The sequence below is a fragment of the Macaca fascicularis genome, chromosome 5 (genome assembly GCF_037993035.2).
Source record: "Macaca fascicularis isolate 582-1 chromosome 5, T2T-MFA8v1.1".
In the NCBI taxonomy this organism is placed as follows: domain Eukaryota; kingdom Metazoa; phylum Chordata; class Mammalia; order Primates; family Cercopithecidae; genus Macaca; species Macaca fascicularis.
In genome coordinates, this window is record NC_088379.1 from 55,169,301 (window position 1) to 55,190,682 (window position 21,382).

Sequence of the window (21,382 nt, forward strand, 5' to 3'; positions counted from 1 at the left end):
CCATCTACTCAAAAAACTAAGGTAGAAGGATCACTACTAAGGTGGGATGATCACTTGATCCCAGGAATTCAAGGCTGCAGTGAGCTATGATGACGTCATTGCTCTCCAGCCTAGGTGACAGAGTGAGACCTTGTCTCAATAAAATAAAATAAATGCTTCAGGAACAGTTAAAAAACAAAAACAAAAACAAACAAACAAAAACAGAGAAGAGAAACCTAGTCCCTAACCAGTCTGATTTGGCTTGCTTGGGTTATGTGCATATCTCAAACCTGTAACAGTTGTGATGCACAGATTGCTCTCAACTTAAGATTCATCATGATCAGGAGATGCAGTGGAATCAGGTTTTTTTAAAGCACATGCTGTGTGGGAGAGGAGTTATTTGTGGGGTAAAGAGGAAATGGGTGTTGGGTAGGCAACCAATATTATGCTCTATTTCCAGATACTAAGACAATTTGCAAATGAAATCACAAGATAGCAACCTTTGAAACAATCAGAAAAGCAAGAAATATTCAAAACTGCAAAGAAGTTGACCACAAATAACAGACCAATGACTTTAATATTCTAGTTCAGAATCAAACTGGTTATGAGAAGCTGCAGACAGCTGATCAGACCACAGGCCTCTCAGCCCACCAGATACGTAAAGTCCATGAGTTCTCCCCCATGTTTGCCCCAACTCTCTCATCCCAGTCACCCTAGGCCCCTTGCTAAAAAGCAAACTCTTTTCTCTCATTATTATGTTAGCCCCCATCTACTCCATTCTTTTTTTTTCTTTTTTTTTTTTTTTGGATAAGGAGTCTCACCATGTTGCACTGGCTGGAATGCAGTAGCTATTTGCAGGCGCCATCCTAGTGCACTATAGCCTCAAACTCATGGGTTCAAATGATCCTCCTGCCTAAGCCTCCAAAGTAGGTGAGACTACAGACATCAGCCACCCCATGCCCAGCTTACTCCATTCTTCTTTCTCTTGATTCTTTAATTACAAAGCAATCTAGATACGGCCTTTATCTCTTTCCCTAATATGCTTTTCCCCTTTTTCGCAATTTGAAGTCTTTAAAGAGGAGCCAGCCTTTGTTCACAGGCTATGTATGTGTATTAATATGCGTGTGTGTGCATGGATATGAAGATTTTGAAAGGTTTGAAAGTGCTCACCCCCCTCCACAAACCCTACACACCACTCACCCTACTCAGCTTGGCCCTTGATTTGGGTGTACCTGCAGCCCTACCAGCTTGAATTAACCTAAACCCCATCTCCCTATCAAGTCAAAGGAACTACACATTTCAGAAAAAAAGATGAAAATAGAGGGAGTGGCTGGGTACAGTAGCTCACACCTGTAATTCTAGCACTTTGGGAGGGCAAGGCGGAGAATCACTCAGGAGTTTCAGACCAACTTGGGCAACATAGTAAGACCCTGTCTCTAAAAAAAAAAATTAAAATAGAATGAGGTTGGAGACATAAATCTAGGGCTTCACAGAAGATGTGACACTTCAACCGACAGTATATAATCTAGATAAAACAGTGAGCATTGAAGGCCTCCATTTAATATAGCTACATCAGTAGGTAAAGGATGAGAGAAAAGACTGGGCAAAAACATAAGGGCTACCTCTGGTGTTTTAAAGATTCAGGCCAATCCCTATTACTTCTGATTCAATTAGTCTGGGATGGGGTCCGGGCTTAGATATGTTTTAAAAGCTCCCCAGATGATTCCAATATGCAACTGGGTTGAAAACCACAGATCTCAAGAGACACTGAAGCATTTCAAGCAGAGTAATGATGGAGGCAGATTTAAGTGAGAGAGCTCAAAGTGAAACTGCTTAGAATGAGAAGGGAAGCTTTTGAGAAGTGATATGAGTTTGGAACCAATAGTGTCTGAAACCCTAGAAGAGGAAATAGCTATCAATGTCAAATTCGTTATAAAGGTCAAGACTCAGCCTGAAAAGAGACCATTGCATTTTTCTTATTACATTATTTGCAAGAGTAACTTCAAACTACTCGGATCAGAAGGCTCGTGTCACCTGGCTTGAGGAGTGAATAGAGGGTAAAGAAGGGAGGGTATTTGCTTGTGAAGGGGTGATCACTGTAGGAAACATGGAGACTTTTAAAATTGGAACTATAATAATGATTATAAATATTAATACATAAATATTAATATAATTATAATAAGTAGAAATATAATTCTAATTAATTGGAATAATTAATGATAATTATATAATTGATCATTATCATTATAATTTCAATATAATTGTGTGCAAGTGATTTGAGATGTTTATATGTTGAAATAAATTAGTTTGTTTTACTAATAGCATAGATGAAAGTGATCTGCATGTTTTAAATCACAGTAAGCCCAATAGGAGTATACCCCATGATACGCTCACTGCTATATTTGTGTCCACTCCCTCCAAAATTTGTATGTTGAAATCTTAATTCCCAAAGTGATGGTATTAGGAGTTAAGGCATTTGGGAAGTGATTAGGTTATGAGGGTGGAGCCCTCAAGAATGAGATTAGTGCCCTTATGAAAGAGGCCTTTGGGAGCTTCTTAACTCCCTCCACTAGGTAGGAACACAAGAAGGTGCCATCTGTAACAAAGTGGACCCTAACCAGACACCAAATTATGCCTTGATCTTGGACTTCCCAGCCTCCAGAACTGTAAGAAATAAATTTCTTTTGTGCCTAAGCCACCCAACTTATGGTATTTTGCTATAGCAGCCCTAACAGACCAAGATAATCCCCAGTGTACGTATCTGGTGAGAGCATACTGACCACTCTTACCACTGTGGTAAGAGTATGCCATTGTTATAACAAGTAGGGTACTACCGTTTTCTATTCCACACTAATCAGATCACCCAGAGAACTGCATTCCCCTTTTGGTGTCAATCTTTAGGAGATTTATAGACAAACTGGCATCCACTCTGAGGGGTGTGGCCAAAATAGGGAATCGAAACCATGCTGTGTGACGCACAGTTGAAAAAAATGAGAATATTTTGCCTGGAGAAAAAAAGATTTGAGAGGACATAATACTTTCTTTATAAATTTGCAGGCTATGGTGTGGAAAATGAAGGGAACATTCTATAAATACCTGGAAGACCATTCTTAGGCTGTCACCACAGCAGAAGTATCCTGGGGGCCTAGAAAAATAGGAAAAGCTTTTTCCCAAGTCAAAATAGGAATGACTTACTGGAATAGAGAGGCAACAGCCTCTTTCAAGGAAGCCAAATTAGATGGTTTAATCAGAAAGGGAAAAGAATGTATGGAACAAGAAAACTAGTGTCCAGTGACCAAAGGAGTAGAGAGTAGATGAAGGCAAATTACCTCTTTTAACCTTAGAAGATGATGCAGTTACTTCAAGCAACTGAAGTATAAAGGACAATACAAATCAAGAAGGACACAGGAATCCTAAGATTAGGTGGAAATTTTAAGGATACAGATTTTATGTCTTCATATCTCTATATTTAGAGATATCTATACTATTCTATGTAATATATACTCATTTTAATAAAACATTTAAACAATGCAGAAGCATAAAAAATTAAAAGAAAATATTGTTTTTGTTCACACTTGAGGGCTTCTAATGATTGATACTCCCTGTTACTCACCCAAGCTCAAAAACCAATCAGAGAAATACAGAGTGAGGTGGATAGAGAGCAAAACATCAGTTTTGTTACTGCCACAACTACTGTAGAATGTGGCCTAGGTGTGAGGCAGTGGTGGGCCAGGTTACCACTTACCTGCCCTAGTGTCTAGGAACACTGTACAAGCATAGCCTCCCCTCCTAAGTGAGCCTGTCCCCATAAACTTACAGATGGAGTGAAGGAACAGAAGGATGGTTTCTGCTAGAGTCTGATTCAAACCAGAGGGAAAAAAATGTGATTGAGTTACACACCTGTTCACTTGTACAAACTTGTCACTATGAGAAGCCACTCCTTCACCCAGGAGTGGTGGTTCTCCAATGCCTGCTGCTTGACTCAATAAGAGTTGGAGACAACATGCATTTCCCATTGTATTGCCCAGGCAACCTCTAGAGACTGGAATGAGGAGTAAGAGTAAAGAGGTCAGAAGTATAAGGGAAACTCTCCTCCAGTGCAAACAAAACGAGTGGGAGTAATTGTCTTCATCATCCTCCCCGTGAAAAAAACACTGTTAACAGTTTAGAATTTATCCTAGACTTTTTAAAAATTGCACATGGATATAAACTTTTACATCTTTCATACAAAAATCAGAATAATATGAAACTATTTTACAATTTTTTACTTTATTTTTATTTTTCATTTTTATTCATTTATTTATTTATTTTTGAGACAGAGTCTCACTCTGTCACCCAGGCTGGAGTTCTGTGGTACAATAGCTCACTGCAAGCTCCACCTCCCGGGTTCACTCCATTCTCCTGCCTCAGCCTCCCAAGTAGCTGGGACTACAGGCGCCCGCCACCTCAACTGGCTAATTTTTTGTATTTTTAGTAGAAACGGGGTTTCCCCGTGTTAGCCAGGATGGTCCCGATCTCCTGACCTCGTGATCTGCCCACCTCAGCCTCCCAAAGTGCTGGGATTACAGGCGTGAGCCACCACGCCCGGCCTCGGTTTTTTAAACTTAATGTATTGCAGACTTAAAAAACAAAAAAAAAACAGGTATTACGACTGGGCATGGTGGTTCTTGCTTGTAAGCCCAGCACTTTGGGAGGTAGAGGCCGGAGAATTACTTGAGCCTAGGAGTTTGAGATCAGCCTGGGCAACATAGTGAGACCCCGTCCCTTTAAATTTTTGTTTGTTTGTTTCAAATAGGTATATGTAGATTCAACTTATTATTTTTAATGATATTTAGAATTTTAATAAATTAAGTTTTCTTATTGATTGACATTTAAGTTCTTGCTAATTTTTTTTACTGTTAAAAATAATAATGCAGTTAATACCATTGCTTATACAAGGAAGTAGATTATTAGTGCTGTTGTAGGCATAGTGACCTGCTTGTTTCTGAACATATTTAAGCAACATGGCAGGTGTCATCGGAGATAATGGAAACTGCAGATGAGCACTTAAACCACATGACAGTTGGGACCTGCACCAATAGAACTCTGACAAGTGAAGGAATTGTATACTATCAGTTGTAAAATTCCTTCCAGCCTTGACAAGGTAGAGCTGCCTCACACTCATTTGCTCAAGTGGTTAGCAAGTGTACTTTTAGCTAATTAACAGAAATTTCCCCCATCATATCTGTGTTGTTTTTACTAACTCAGCAAGAGCTTTTCCTGGCCAACACTTCTAAGAAACCCTGGGAAAAAATTAACATCAGTGCATGACCTTTGAACCCAAGATCTCAAAAGTTTTACCATTTTCTAATGAATGTTCACAGTACTATTGCCTGCCGGTCCACTAAGATAAGAAAAGGGCCAGCCAACTTTTTAGAGGTGGTAGCCAACATTACTTTTTTTTTTTTTTTTAAGTGGAACAAAGTGTGACTGCTTATAATCATGTCTGAGTAAAGGTTTCCTCTTATTCTTAGTGGGTCCAAATAGGAGCCTTTATTATTAATATCAACTTGTCAGCATTCAGGACTTTTTTTTTTTTTTTGAGATGGAGTTTCTCCCTTTCGCCTAGGCTGGAGTGAAGTGGTGCAATCTCGGCTCACTACAACATCTGTCCTCCGAGTCCAGGCAATTCTCTTGCTTCAGCCTCCCAAGTAGCTAGGATTATAGGAGCCCACCACCACACACAACTAATTTTTATATTTTTAGTAGAGACAGGGTTTCACCATGTTGGCCAGGCTGGTCTCGAACCCCTGGCCCCAGGTGATTCATCCACCTTGGCCTCCCGAAGTGCTAGGATTATAGGCATGAACCACTGTGCCCGGCTCATTTTAGGACATTTTAAAAGATAGGTGGTAAAAAGAAAGGGCTGCTGGCCCTGAAGCCTTATGACTTAAGTTTGCTATCTTGAAAGGTCTAGAATAGCATTTTTAACTTTTAATTTGGAAATTCACACTTACAGAAAAGCTGCATGAATAGTCTAAAGAACAACCACATATAGTTGGCCCTTCATCTCCATGGGTTCCACATCCATGAATTCAATCAGCCTCAGATTGAAAATGTTTGGAAAAAAAAATTACATCCGTACTAAATGTAGACAGACTTTTGTTTCTTGTCATTATTCCCTAAACAATAGAGTGTGACAACTATTTACATATCATTTATGTTGTATTAGGTATTATAAAAGTAATCTAGAGATGATTTAAGGTATATGGAAGAATGTGCTTAGGTTATATGCAAATACTGTGTCATTTTATATTAAGCAGGGACTAGAAAATGTGGATTTTGTTATGTGCTGGAAGTCCTGGAACCAATCCCCCATAAATACCAACAGATGACTGTATGCTTTGAAAAAAATTTTATGGCCAGACGCAGTGGCTCACACCTGTAATCCCAGCACTTTGGGAGGCCGAGGCGGGCGGATCACTAGGTCAGGAGATCGAGACCATCCTGGCTAACATGGTAAAACTCCCATCTCTAATAAAATACAAAAAAAAAAAAAAAGCTTAGCCAGGTGTGGTGGTGTGTGCCTGTAGTCTCAGCTACTTGGGAGGCTGAGGCAGGGGAATCACTTGAACCTGGGAGGCGGAGGTTGCAGTGAGCTGAGATCGTGCCAGTGCACTTCAGCCTGGCAACAGAGCGAGACTCCATCTCAAAAAAAAAAAAAATGTTTTGAGACAGGGTCTTGCTCTGTGACTTAAGCTGATCCCTAACTCCTGGGTTCAAGCAATCTTCCCACCTTAGCCTTCCAAATGCTGGGATTATAGGCATAAGCCACCATACCCAGCTAAGAGAATATACTTTACCCAGATTTACCTACTGGAAACATTCTGCCCCATTTGCTTTATCTGTTTCTCCCATTCTCTCTCTCTGTTTTTACATATACACATGTATACATATATACATACATATAGATGCATATTTTTCCTGAACTTTTAAGAGTAAGTTGCATATGCCTAAGGATAATATTCTCTTATATAACCACAGTGCAGACTACAGCTTCAGACATTGCTTTCCTCTCTACTTAATTTAATAAAGAATACATTTAAATGCATATTTCTGGTTCTCACCTCAAAGTTTTAATGTTTGGTTCTTCAACAATATTTTAAGAGCCTATGAAATATGTCTAGTATTCTTCTATAAGGTCTCCAACTTTTACACATGCCTCATCCCTTAAACTTGGTAGATCTCTGTCTTTGCTTGAATTTCCGATAAGGACTTGGGTCCAGGTAGTTTTGGGGCCAGGTGACCTCAGGGAGCTAGAGTGAGGGAATTAGACAGGGAAGGAGGAAAAGTTGACATAGAGCACATTATCAAGGTAACTGATGAAGACAGTTTGTACGTGACCTCCTGAGGAGCATGTGGAGTCACTCTCAGAATTGCTCACCTGAATAATGGGATATAAGAGGTTTTTATCCCCATTGGTTGAGGAATGCCACTGGCAGGCTTTGATTCTTCACTTTTAGACTACTTTTCAGTTAATAAAATTCCTGTTGAATTTGATGTTGATGCAAGAATTAGTGAATTTACTTGGACAGATGTAGGCTTTTACAACACAGTCAAATCTATTCTTCTAAAAACGAAGAACTAGTTTTGTTAATGTGGATGTGAATATTAAAGGAAGATTATATATATATATATGTACATGCTAGAGTGATAAGAAAACAAATATGTTTGGAGCAACTTGGATACATGAATATATATTTTCAATGTAAATTTTATGAAATCCAAAGTCACATAAGATATTTCTGATAAAAAATTTAAGATCCAAGTGGGAATGTGCTGTAAATGTGAAATACACATATTGGATTTCAAAGACTTTGTATGAAGAAAGAATGTAAAATGTCTTATTAATAATTTTTATATTGTTTCTAGGCTGAAATAATACTTTTGGTACATTGAGTTAAATATATAACGTATCATTAATACTTGTTTCACCTATTGCTTTTAACTATTTTAAATTTCGCTGCTAGAAAGTTTTATTTTTATTTTTATTGTTTTCAGACCGAGTCTCGCTCTGTCGCCCAGGCTAGAGTGCCGTGGCGTGATCTTGGCTCACCATAACCTCCGCCTCCCAGGTTCAAACAATTCTCCTGCGTCAGCCTCCTGAGTAGCTGGGATTACGGGCACAAGCCTCCACGTCCGGCTATTTTTTTTAATTTTTATTTTTAGTAGAGGTGGGGTTTCACCATATTGGCTAGACTGGTCTCAAACTCCTGACCTCAGGTGATCCGCCCACCTCAGCCTCCCAAAGTGCTGGGATTACAGGCAGAAGCCATCACACTAGGCAGAAGCCATCACACTAGGCCGACTACATTATATTTTTATTGGACATTGCTAATATGAATAATTAAATATAAACTTATACAACACTAAAATCATTGAGTAAGTTAGCAGGGTATAAAATTAACAGGAAACACATAAAAATTAGCACTTTTTGCATATACAAATAAAACCCAATTATTTAAATACCCGTTTACTGAGGTATCAAAAGAAGATAAAATATCTAGGAATAACTTTTACAAAAAATATTTATTTATTTATTTGTTTATTTATTTCTTTATAGGCAGGGTCTTGCTGTGTCTCCCAGGCTGGAGTGCAGTGGCATGATCTTGGCTCACTGCAACCTCTGCCTCCTGGGTTCGAGCAAACCTCCTGCCTTAGCCTCCCAAGTAACTAGGATTACAGCTGCCCATCACCACGCCCAGATAATTTTTGTATTTTTAGTAGAGACAGGGTTTCACCATGTTGGCCAGGCTGATCTCAAACTCCTGACCTCAAGTGATCTGCTCACCTCAGCCTCCCAAAGTGCTGGGATTACAGCTGTCAGCCACCGTGCCTGGCCTACAGAAAATATTTAATATCCATGGAAAAAAAAAAAAAAAACCTATACAGCATTCCTAAAAGACACAAACAAAGACTAAAACAAATGAAAACATGTCCCTTGTTCTTGTCTTAAAATCATGAAGATATCAGTTCCCTACATAATTCAAAATTTTAATGTGATCCCAATAAAAACACAAACATTATTTTTGAAACTAGACAAGTTTCAGAAGTGTAGTTCATATGAAAAAACAAACATCCTAGAATATCCAGGAAAACATGGCAAAGCAAGAGCTATAAGGAAGGCCAAGTCACACCAGCTTTTAAAATAAAATGTAAGGCCTCTATAATTAAAACCAGATGATACTGGTACACAAGTACTCAAACAGACCAATGAAATAGAATTAAAAGTCCAGCAATAGAGTCAACTACATATGGAAATTTCATATATGGTAATGATGGGATTCCAAATCCCTGAGAGAAAGATGAACATTTTAATAAATGGTGTTGGGAGAACTGAATGGTCATTTTGAAAACTATGAAATTAGATTCATTCCTCACAGCATACATAAGAATAAACTCCAAATGAATCAAAGATCAAATGTAAAAAAATGAAACTATACAAATATTAGAAGAAAACAGTGGTGAACTTCTGGGCCTGGTGTGGTGTCTCACATCTGTAATCTCAGCACTTTGGGAGGCCAAGGTGGAAAAATTGCTTGAGACCAGGAGTTCAAGACCATCTTGGGCAATATAGTGAGACCCTGTCTCTACAAAAAATTCAAACAATTAGCTGAGCATGGTGGCATGGGTCTGTAGTCCCAGCTACTTGAGAGGCTAAAACAGGAGGATTGATTGAGCCTGGGAGGTCAGGGCTGGAGTGAGCCAAGGTCACATCACTGTACCTCCAGTCTGGGTGGCAGAGCAAGAATCTATTTCAAAAATAAACAAACAAACAAACAAAAACAGCAGGAAGCTCATGGTGTAGTTTCGTGGGATCGTGGCAAAGCCCATGTGTTTGGGGGACCCCACAAAACATTTTTCTTAGAACCATTATATACATGTCAAAAATAAAACAGGGTGAGTTCTTATGTCATTCTCCAATTCCTCTGAAGATTGAATCAATGATAACTTATTACTTCGGCTAAAGCAATAGTTCTGATCCAATCTACATTCTCTTTATGACTCTCTAATGGCATGAAATCTTGAGAACTAGATGTGATAAGAAAATAAATGGAGGCAGGCAAGTGCAATGGCTTATGCCTGCATTTTGAAAGCCTGAGGTGGGAAGATTGCTTGAGTCTAGGAGTTCAAGACAAACTTGGGCAACATAGTGAGATCCCCACCTCTACAAAAACTTTTTTAAAAGTTAGCCAGGCATGATGGCATGCACCTGTAATCCCACCTACTCAGAAGGCTGAAGCGGGAGGATCACTTGACTCTAGGAGGTCAAGGCTACAGTGAGCTGTGATCACATTACTGCACTCCAGCCTGGGTGACAGAAGAAACCCCGACTCAAAAAAAAAAAAAATGAATGAAAGAAAGAAAAGGAAGGAAGGAAAGAAAGAAGGAAGGAAGGAAAAAAAAAAAGGAAGTAAAGGGAGGCAAGTCAGCCATACAGAAATCCAGGCCTGGCTCTCACAGCTATAAGGAGGATCTTCAGTGATTATCCTTGGAGAAATAATTTAAATATCATATTGATATCAGAGAGCAGTCATAAATAAAGCAGTCTAAGTGAATGTCAATGAAGGGGATCAAAATATGCCATCCCAAAATATGACACTTTAACATATGGATTATTTTGAGCTGAAGGCAATTGAGAAACAGCAGATGTAGGAGGCATTCTCTGCCCGCCCTTTCTGTGTAACAGCAGGTCATGAAGTTTTATTTTTAAAGATGTCCCTTAATCACTCTTCCATACCAAGAGGACAAGATGACTTTTAGCACACGAAATGAAAAATCAGCACTGAGATGGGTAGCAAATAAAGCTTTCTTTTTTTTTTTTTTTTTTTTTTTTTGAGACGGAGTCTCGCTGTGTCGCCCAGGCTGGAGTGCAGTGGCCGGATCTCAGCTCACTGCAAGCTCTGCCTCCCGGGTTTTTACGCCATTCTCCGGCCTCAGCCTCCCGAGTAGCCGGGACTACAGGAGCCCGCCACCTCGCGCGGCTAGTTTTTTGTATTTTTTAGTAGAGACGGGGTTTCACCGTGTTAGCCAGGATGGTCTCGAACTCCTGACCTCGTGATCCGCCCGTCTCGGCCTCCCAAAATGCTGGGATTACAGGCTTGAGCCACCGTGCCCGGCCAAGCAAATAAAGCTTTCTAAAATAACTCTTATGTTCTGTTAGTTTCCCCCATATATTTATCTTCTCTCAATTTTACCACTCCTAAAAGTCCAAGCATCAAACCTCTTTTTTTTTTTTTTTAATCTGGTCACTTCACAATTTATCACCCTTTGTTAAAATGATATATAAGCTCCCAGGCATTATTGCTTCTATGGGTTTCAAATTCTTTTCCATGAAGCCCCTATGTGCCTGCAAAATCAGTAATTTTTTTAAAAGTCCTATTGTTTTATTTTATTTTACTTTTTAGAGACAGGGTCTTGCTCTGTCACTCGGGCTAGAGTGCAAAGGTATAATCATAGCTCACTGTAACCTAAGCGAGCATCCCACCTCAGCCTCCTGAGTAGCTGGGACTACAAGTATGTGCCACCACACCTGGGTAATTTTTTGTGGAGGCGGGGTCTTGCTATTTTACCTAAACTAGTCTTGAACTCCTGCCCAAGAGATCCTCATGTCTCAGCCTCCCAAAGCACTGGAACTACAGGCACATGCTGCCACACCTGGCCTGGAACAAAGTTCTATTATTCTCTCTTTTGTCACAGATTGGAACAGATAAGTTTTCCCTTTCTCTGCACCAATAATATCACAAAAAGTTTCGATTAATAACTTTAGAGAAAAAAATGGAAAAATGTCAAATTGTTCTCTGAGGTACAACTATTGTGCTTTGAGGAAAACTGATAGTGATATGGCATATTTAAAGTTACACACTTCCTCACACCTGTAATCCCAGCACTTTGGAAGGCTGAGGCAGGAGAATCTCTTGAGGCCTGGAGTTGAAGACCATCCTGGACAACGTAGCAAGACCCTGTCTCTATACTATTAATAAAATAAAATAAAGTTGTCAGCTCTAATGGATAAGGTTTTAATGTTTATTTTGTGCACAAAACATCTTCTTTTGTGATTATAAATTTTTATTTAATCTATTTTCTCCATTGCCAATATGTCATGAATATCTGATACCCTTGGTTAGCTTATTATTCCTATATTAAAGGATAATTTTTAAAAAGGAATGGCCTAAGCGTGGCACCTCACATCTGTAATTCCAGTACTTTGGGTGGCCTAGACAGGCAAATCACTTGAGGTCAGGAGTTCAAGACCAGCCTGGCCAACATGGTGAAACCCCATCTCTACTAAAAATACAAAAAGTAGCCGGGCATTGTGGCACACACCTGTGATCTCAGCTACTTGAGTGGCTGAGTGGCTGAGGCATGAGAAGCACTTGAACCTGGGAGGTGGAGGTTGCAGATCGTGCCACTGCATTCCAGCCTGGGCAACAGAGCGAGACTCTGCCAAAAAAAAAAAAAGAAGAAGAAGAAGAAAGGAAGGAAGGAAGGAAGGAGGAGGAGGAGGAGGGAGAAAGGAAGGAAGGAAGGAAGGAGGAGGAGGGAGAAAGGAAGGAAGGAAGGAAGGAAGGAAGGAAGGAAGGAAGGAAGGAAAAGAAAGAAAGAAAGAAAGAAAGAAAGAAAGAAAGAAAGAAAGAAAGAAAGAAGAAGAAAGAAAGAAAGGAAGGAAGGAAGGAAGGAAGAAAGAAAGAAAGAAAGAAAAAAGAATTCATGGATTTTATACAAACACAAAATGAACACATGAAATATTTTATTTATAAGGCAACTGTAAGATGTGAAAAACAGTTCAAAGAGACTTCAAAGAACAGACACATCTACTGGCAGTCAGGAATGCTGAAATGAATTTGCTAATAGAGGCAAACTAGTCTCTTCTATATATGGAACCATTGCATATTCACTTTGACAAAAATGTGTTTGCAGTTCTGTGAACAGAAATTGTTGGCATCATCATCAATTTTCTACAATTTACAGAGTTATAAGACAGCTCATTCAAAGACAGGGAAAGGCACAGACCCCATAGGACGAGATAAACCCTGCAAGATATACTAGATAACACTTCATATTCCATTAAAAACACACCTGGAAATAAAAATCTTTTTTTTAAATTTTCACATTTCAAAGTTTCACAAATTTTCCTTAAAGGTTATTATATGATCATAAACACACACACACACACACACACACAAATGCACACATACATGATTTGGCTTGATTATTTACATAGGTATAGCAAAAGTATTAACTATATTGATTTTTGATTTTTTTTTTTTTTAGATGGAGTTTCGCTCTTGTTGCTCAGGCTGGAGTGCAATGGCACGATCTTGGCTCACCACAACCTCTGTCTCCCAGGTTCAAGCAATTCTCCTGCCTCAGCCTTCCGAGTAGCTGGGATTACAGGCACATGACACCACACTCGGCTAATTTTTTGTATTTTTAGTAGAGACAGGGTTTCACCCTGTTTAGCCAGCACGGTCTCAATCTTCTGACCTCATGATCCACCAACCTCAGACTTCCAAAGTGCTGGAATTACAGGAGTGAGCCACGACACCCAGCCATCAATAGGTACTTATTCCAAGTGGGACACTTACGGAGTACTTACGTAGTACTCTATAAATGGTAATTAAAGAGAGCAATGTTTTAGCTCTGAAATAGAATTATATAAACTTAAACAACACATTTTTTCATTTTTAGTACCTAGAATATTATTCTTTCAGTTGGATGTATTATTGAAGTAAGGAACAACCTGCAGTCAAACATCCTTACCATTGAAATGGGCATACTCCCTTGTCCTCCTTTGTCCCACATTGCTCTGGGGCATGATTGACCTACTGCAGGTGTGGTTCCAGAAAGGGTCAGTTTGCTGCCATTGTACATTTCCCCGGGCTAGCTCATTTGTAATTCCTTCTTCTTCCCCCTTATCTTAATCAGTTTGGGCTGCCATAACAAATACCATAAACTAGATGGCTTATAAACAACAGAAATTTATTTCTCACAGTTTGGAGGCTGAAAGTCTGAGATCAGGGTGCCAGCATGGTCAGGATTAAGTGAGGGCCCTCTTCCAAACTGCAGACGGCAGACTTCTCATTGTATCCTCACATGATAGAAAGACTCAAGGCTGGGCACGGTGGCTCACGCCTGTAATACCAGCAATTTGGGAGGCCAAGGCAGGAGGATCACCTGAGGTCAGGAGTTCAAGACCAGCCAGCTCAACATGGTGAAACCCCCATCTCTACAAAATATACAAAAATTAGCTGGGCATGATGGTGGGTGCCTGAAATCCCAGCTACTTGTGAGACTCATCAGGGAGAATCAAGAATCACTTGAACCCAGGAGGCAGCGGTTGCAGTGAGCCGAGATCACGCCATTGCACTCCAGCCTGGGTGTCAGTGTGAGACAATGTCTCAAAAAAAAAAAACAAAAAAAAAAAACAAAAAAAAAAAGAAGCAGCAGCAGCAGCAAGAGATCTCCCTGGGGTCTCTTCTTATTCATGAACGCTCCAGTCTCATGACCTAATTACCTTCCAAAAGACCTGCTTCCAAATACCATTATATTGGTGGATTAGATTTCAACATATTATGAATTTGGGGGAGACACAAACATTCAGTCCATGATGCTTTCTTTTTTCTTTGATTAGAAAATTGGCAACAGTTGTTTCTAAACTTATATGACTCCTATCAAGATAACTGCTGAGAGTAGACGGAAATTCCTGGCGGATATAGATATTGATATACAAATAAGCTCCCCAAAAAATGTCTAATAAGGGCACAGTGAGGGGTGGTTTACGTTCCAAGGGCCTCACTGCTGTCAGTCAAGGGGATGCAAAGTAGTGAGCTGGATGCGAGGCCTGTGAAATCCTAGCACTGGATAATCAGTTAAGGGGGAAAAATGGGCTTGGCTTTCTTTGAGACATTAAGGTCTTGTTCTGCATTCACTTACTCATTCTCACTAACTGGTTTATTTATTCAGCAATATTTATGCATTTACATAACAGGTCCCATGGTACTCACTGGGCACAGGCAGACTGTCATTTAATGGGCTGCATCATTCCCGTCTCTGGTTACTTGCACCTTCTCTCTTGTCTCACTGTTAAAGCATTGACTTTTATAATGTGTCTATTTCCTTTTCATAACATTAAAACTTAAAGGCAGTGGAGTTCCCCATTAAGTATGATTTTTCACAGTCCCTAACCTAATTCTTGGGTTTTTTTTTTTTTTTTTTTTGAGACGGAGTCTCACTCTGTAGCCCAGGCTGGAGTGCAGTGGCCGGATCTCAGCTCACTGCAAGCTCCGCCTCCCGGGTTCACGCCATTCTCCGGCCTCAGCCTCCAGAGTAGCTGGGACTACAGGCGCCCGCCACCTCGCGCGGCTAGTTTTTTGTATTTCTTAGTAGAGACGGGGTTTCACCGTGTTAGCCAGGATGGTCTCGATCTCCTGACCTCGTGATCCGCCCGTCTCGGCCTCCCAAAGTGCTGGGATTACAGGCTTGAGCCACCGCGCCCGGCCTAATTCTTGGGTTTTAATGGACTCTCAAAAAGTGTTTGCGGCTTTGTTTGATTTTTTTGCGGGTGAGAAATTTAACCAATTATTTCACGTTAACACCTTGCTGACTGTAAACGTGCTAAATCAAGCAGCTCAAAATGTCTGGGCTACTGGGACTCACTAAGCGAGGCCTTAAATAGGATAGAACCTGCTGGGGAGGTCCTGGGCCTCCAGTCACTCCAGAAGGACCAGCATTTGCCCTCTGAGAGAGGCCTGGACAGGAAAGGGAAGAAGAAGCCTCAGGACTTACTAAAAATGCACATGCTCGGAGGTTCAGGTCTCTACATTTTTGCTTTCCCCCTTTTCACTTTCACAATTACAAGGGACTGTAGTCATGTCCACCCTTTGGGGCAGGGGATAAATGCAGTTCCCAGGGATATTTTTTTTTTTTTTTTTTTTTTGCCAAGCTTCCTCTCTCATTCCCATTCACTCCTTCCTTCCTGTTTGCAGAGAAGCTCATAGTTTTATTTAATTCTTCAGTGAGGGTTCCGCTGGCAGCGAACAACTGCTGTTAGTTCATTTTGAAAGGAGCTTTACTTCATTAAAACACGGTGAAAGGAGCATCGCAATTAATAGAATAATAACTAAAAATGGGCATGTTAAGTGAGCTGCTGCTCCAGAAGGGGAGTGAGAATGAAGAAAAAGTAGAGTCTGGAAATTCTAGAGTTCTCAATCTGGAGAAATCTCAGGTTTTTAAATGCATGCCCTGGGGCCTTGCTATTCAAAGTATGGTTCGTGAAAGAGGAGCATCTGCGTCCCCCGGAAGCTAGATAGAAGTTCCAGATAGAAGTTCAGGACGTCTACAGTTAGAAGTCCACTGCAGACCTAAAGAATCAAAATCTGCATTTTAACGAGAGCTCCAGGTGATTCTTCCTCACATTAAAGTTTGAGAAGTGCTGATACTATCTCAATAGATTTGAATTATAAAAGACTTCAAACAAGGGCTTTGCGTTTCACCCTCAGGGCACCTATTCAACTGCCCCTGTCTCTCATTTTGGCTGTGTACTCAATCATTCCTGCGGAACAGAAGCTACCACTTTGGGCTGAGCCCAGCAGTTACACCAGATTCATGTCCAGATGTCTGGAAGCCTCTCAGCCAGGAAGGAAAAATTATATTTTAACTTTTCACCCTAGCAAGAATCGGGTATCGTTTGTTCCATTTTACAGATAAGGAAATTGAGGTTCAGAGAAGTGAAGTAATTTATCCAAGATCACCCTGTCAGCAAGTGGCACAGTTGAGAGTCAGGCCCAGGTCTACCTAACCCCAAAGACCATGCTTTTTCATATGCATGATGCGTTTATGGTCACTATGGTCAGCCATATTCTTTTAAAACAACACTTTACTGGTCTCTCCCTTCAGAATACATATCTTTTTTCTCAGGATATATTTATACAAGAGCCTAAATTCATGCTCTTTCATAAGGTTTGAATTTAGTTACTTACAACTGCCAACCGCCCCATCCCCCTTTGAACCATTTTCAATGCAAGGTTCTTTCACTGGTGAGGGGAAGGAAACAGAAAGGCGGAGTGACCGAGCACGGGTTCCACTTCGGAAATGACCCTGAAGGGAGTCTGGGCTGTGCCAGAAAGAGGAGCGAGATAAAAGAGCCCAGGACTCAAAACCGGAGGCAGAAGAGAACTGTGTACACAGATGATTCTGTCACCTTTGGCAGTTCTGCCTCTGTCACCTCATCACGATCAACTCCGCACTGACACAGACGGGGCAGACTCAAAATGTCAGCAGCGACAATGTCAATGCCACAATATGGGATACCCTCATCAGAAAGGATGTGGCGTGGTGCTATGAACATGGCTACGTGCTGCAATCTTATGACACCGTCCAGCAACTTGTGGGGAGAAAAAAGAAAAAAGAAAGGGGGTTGTAAGCATGGGGAAAGCAGGAGCTAAAAGTTATAGATGGCAGCCCGAAACCTGAGTCGAAGATTTCTATAAGGCCTTCCATTATTTTAGAGTATAATTCTAATACTAATGAACTTTTTGAAGTAGACCAGCCCTCTTCTGCATTTTAAAAGGAAAAAAAAAAATGTACTGTACATTGAACTCTACAATATTTCCCCCTCAGTTTTACTTTTTTAAAAAGTTAAAGCCACAGAAAAATTGAAATAATAGTGAAATCGCCTTTGCAAAAATTATAACAGTAAGAAAATTATGACAGTGAAAGAGATCTGATCTAACCAATCCCCATCTTGCCCTTAATCTTCAAACTGCCCATAAGGATTCCTGGGCTTGGGCCAAGCTAACTTTGGAGTACATTTAGTTTATAGTTTAAATGATAATAGCCCTTTCCAAAAATAAACTGCCTTTGTAAAGCTAATGAATGACCACTAGATTAGGATGAGAGGAGCCTGAATTCTGCTGTAGTGGAAAGGACTACCAGCCATTATTCCAGAGGTCACAAGATTTGTGACTTCCCTAATTACTCCTGCAGATCACATCACTCTTGGAGAACCTGAGATTCGCCTTTTGAGATGTCTTTTCAGGTTTTTGCATCTCTGAAGGCTGATGGCTCCACTGCTCCTGCCAACTGGTTCTGTGGCCACACCCGGAAGCGGACTCAGCAGGCTCAAGGACACTTTCCACACTCCTAGGACTGCATCCCCAACCAATCAGTGGCACCCATTTCCTGGCCCCGCAAACTGTCCTTGAAAATCCCTAACCTCCAAATTTTCAGGGAAACCCGCTTTGAGTAATAAAACTCCAGTCTCCTGTTAGGCAGGCTCAGCATGAATTAAACTCGTTCTCTATAACAATTCCCCTGTCTTCATAAATCGGCTGTATCTGGGCAGTGGGCAACATGAACCCACTGGCTGGTTACAATAGTACAATGAAAACCTGTATACCCATCATCCAGATTTAACCATTGTTAAGATTTTGCCTTTTTCTCTCTTTCGTTCTGTAGCTTTTTCCCTCTATTTCAATTGGACTGTATCTGGGTTTTTTTTTTTCATGGATAATTTATCATCTGTTGTTTTTAATTGAACAATTTTCACATTTCATCCCTAAATACAAGCATGTAAGAACAAAGTCATTGTCTGCATAACTACAATATCATCATCACATCTAGTAAAATAACATTGATTTAATATCATAATATATTGTCAAGGGCCAAGGGAAAACTTCCCCTTTGCTTTCTGAAGTTTCACTGAAAATCGCTGACCAGAGATAGATTAATAAAAGAAAGGGCATACACATTTATTTGATCATAGTTTTATGTGACACAGGAGCCTTCAGAATGAAGACCCAAAGATATAGGGGAAATTGTCCATTTTAATGCTTACGTTCGACAAAGTACGGAATGCTGTGTAGAAACATGGTTGGACAAAAAGGGAAAATCCAATGCTAATAGACTGAGTGGGAAAACCCAGCAAAGCCTGTCTGTTCATATTCTTGACCTCTCTGAGAATACATTCCTTCCTTCTGAGTATGGGGCCAGATCCCCTCTGGAATAGAGGTCTTTTGACCTACAGTCAAACAAAATTGGTCACATAGTTTCTTAATGAACAGTTTTTACAAAGAAAAGTTGGGGGGATCGTTAAGTAACATTTTAGGTTTTATGACTGGCTTTGGAGAAAAGGGGTTCTGGTTTCTATGACCTTCTTTGGGGAACAGGGATTCTCATTTCTGTAACTAGCCTCAAGGAAGAATGGACTGAGGACAGGAGAGCAGGAAAAGGTCAGATAAATACTTTTCCTTCTGAGGCTGCTTCTGAGGTCTTCATTTGGGGGTATTATTTTCTAATCCCAACAATATTATATTCAAATAGATCATATTCAAACACCTCAATTGTCCCACAGATTTTTTTCAACGTTTTATTTTCTTTTTTGATCCAAGATCCAAACAGCTTCATGCATTATATTTGCTTGTACAGTCTCTTAAATTCCTTTTCATTTAGATTAGAACATTCCCCCTGCTTTTCCACCTCATTCCTCATCACATTTTCTTTTAAACATCTAGGGGCAGGCTGGGTGTGGTGGCTCACACCTGTAATCCCAGTATTTTGGGAGGCTGAGATGGGTGAATTGCTTGAGCTCAGGAGTTCAAGACCAGCCTGGACAACGTGACAAAAATCCATCTCTATGAAAAATACAAAAATTAGCCATGTATGGTGGCGTGTGCCTGTAGTACCAGCTACTTGGGAGGCTGAGGTGGGAGGATTATTTGAGCCTGGGAGGTCAAAGCTGCAGTGAGCTGTGATCATGACACTGCACTCCAGCCTGGGTGACAGAATGAGACCTTGACTCAAAAACAAACAACCAAAAATCCCAAAAAACATCTAGGGCAGTTATCTTGTAGAATATACTACAATCTAGATTTTACTAATTTTTTAAAATCATAGTTCGTTTCAGATTTATGTTTATTTAAACCTGAAGCTATCAAACGTGATTTTGGGGAGTTGCTACCGTGAGCCAAAAATCTTGGAGCTAAACTACATTATAAACTTTCTCTTTCTTTCTTTCTTTTTCTTTCTTTCTTTCCTTCTTTCTTTCTTTCTTTCTTTCTTTCTTTCTTTCTTTCTTTCTTTCTTTCTTTCTTTCCTTTTGTTTTTATTTTTGAGATGGAGTCTTGCTCTGTCGCCAGGCTGGCGTGCAGTGGCACCATCTTGGCTCACTGCAACCTCCGCCTCCTGGGTTCAAGCGATTCTCCTGCCTCAGCCTCCCAAGTAGCTGGGGTTACAGGTATGCACCACCATGCCCAGCTAATTTTTGCATTTTTAGTAGAGATGTGGTTTCACCATGTTGGCCAGGCTGGTCTTGAACTCCTGACCTCGTGATCCACCCACCTCGGCCTCCTAAAGTGCTGGGATTATAGGCGTGAGCCACCGCGCCCGGACCATTATAAACTTTCAATTAGACTAAATGAACTTATCTAGAACCAAGGTGGGCAAACTGCTGCTTCCCATGGGCCAAATGTGACCCAACAAATCTTGTGAATAACGTTCTGTTGGATCTCAGCTACACCATTTCTATGTAAAGTATGTAAAAGATACGGCTGCTTTCTACTTTCCTGCTACGAAGGCAGATTTGAATAGATATAACAGAGACTATGTGGCCCGTAAAGCCTAAATTGTTTACTATATGGCCTGCCAAAAAACAAAATTACAACAAATTCAGTTTAAAGATCTAATTTGTTTTATTTGTGATTCTAGAATCACGTAAAACCTCACTCTGTAAAATAGAATAAGTGCTCCAATGAGCTAAGCAGAGGAGCTTGGCTTTATGGACAGAAAAGGGCTGAAGAAAGCAGAAACAGAGCAAAAAGTGGAATGGTCGTTTCAACGTTACTTTCCTTGTAAAGGTTGAAGTTGAGGGGACTTCTTTATCATGCAGCTAAAACTGACCTATTTGGAAAATTGGCTATTATCTCTTTCTCTTTGCTGATTTCTCGGGTAAACATGTTGGTTTCAGCTCGGTGGCTTGGAACTTCAGCATGAATGACTGCATTTTGGTTTGGTCTGTTGGGCCTAGTGCAAAAGCTCAGTCCAAACCAATGGCCTTCTATAAATTGTATTTAACAGGCCTTTAGTAGAATATGTTTGCTGATTTCTGATCTAGAACAATAAATACAAATATTACTTTCTCCTTTGCCATTTAGTCAAAGCATCATTCAAATACCATCAGGTAAATCACATAGATACCCTCGATGGTTCTAACAGCTGAGAAGTAGGAAGAACTGCATTTATCAAGATCATTGATCTTGAGTTTTAAAATTTCTTCCCTTGAAAAACTCTAATGGTCTTATATTGCCCACGTGGATTTAATCCAAACTCTTCAGCATGAAATTCAAGGAAATAATCTTCATAACCT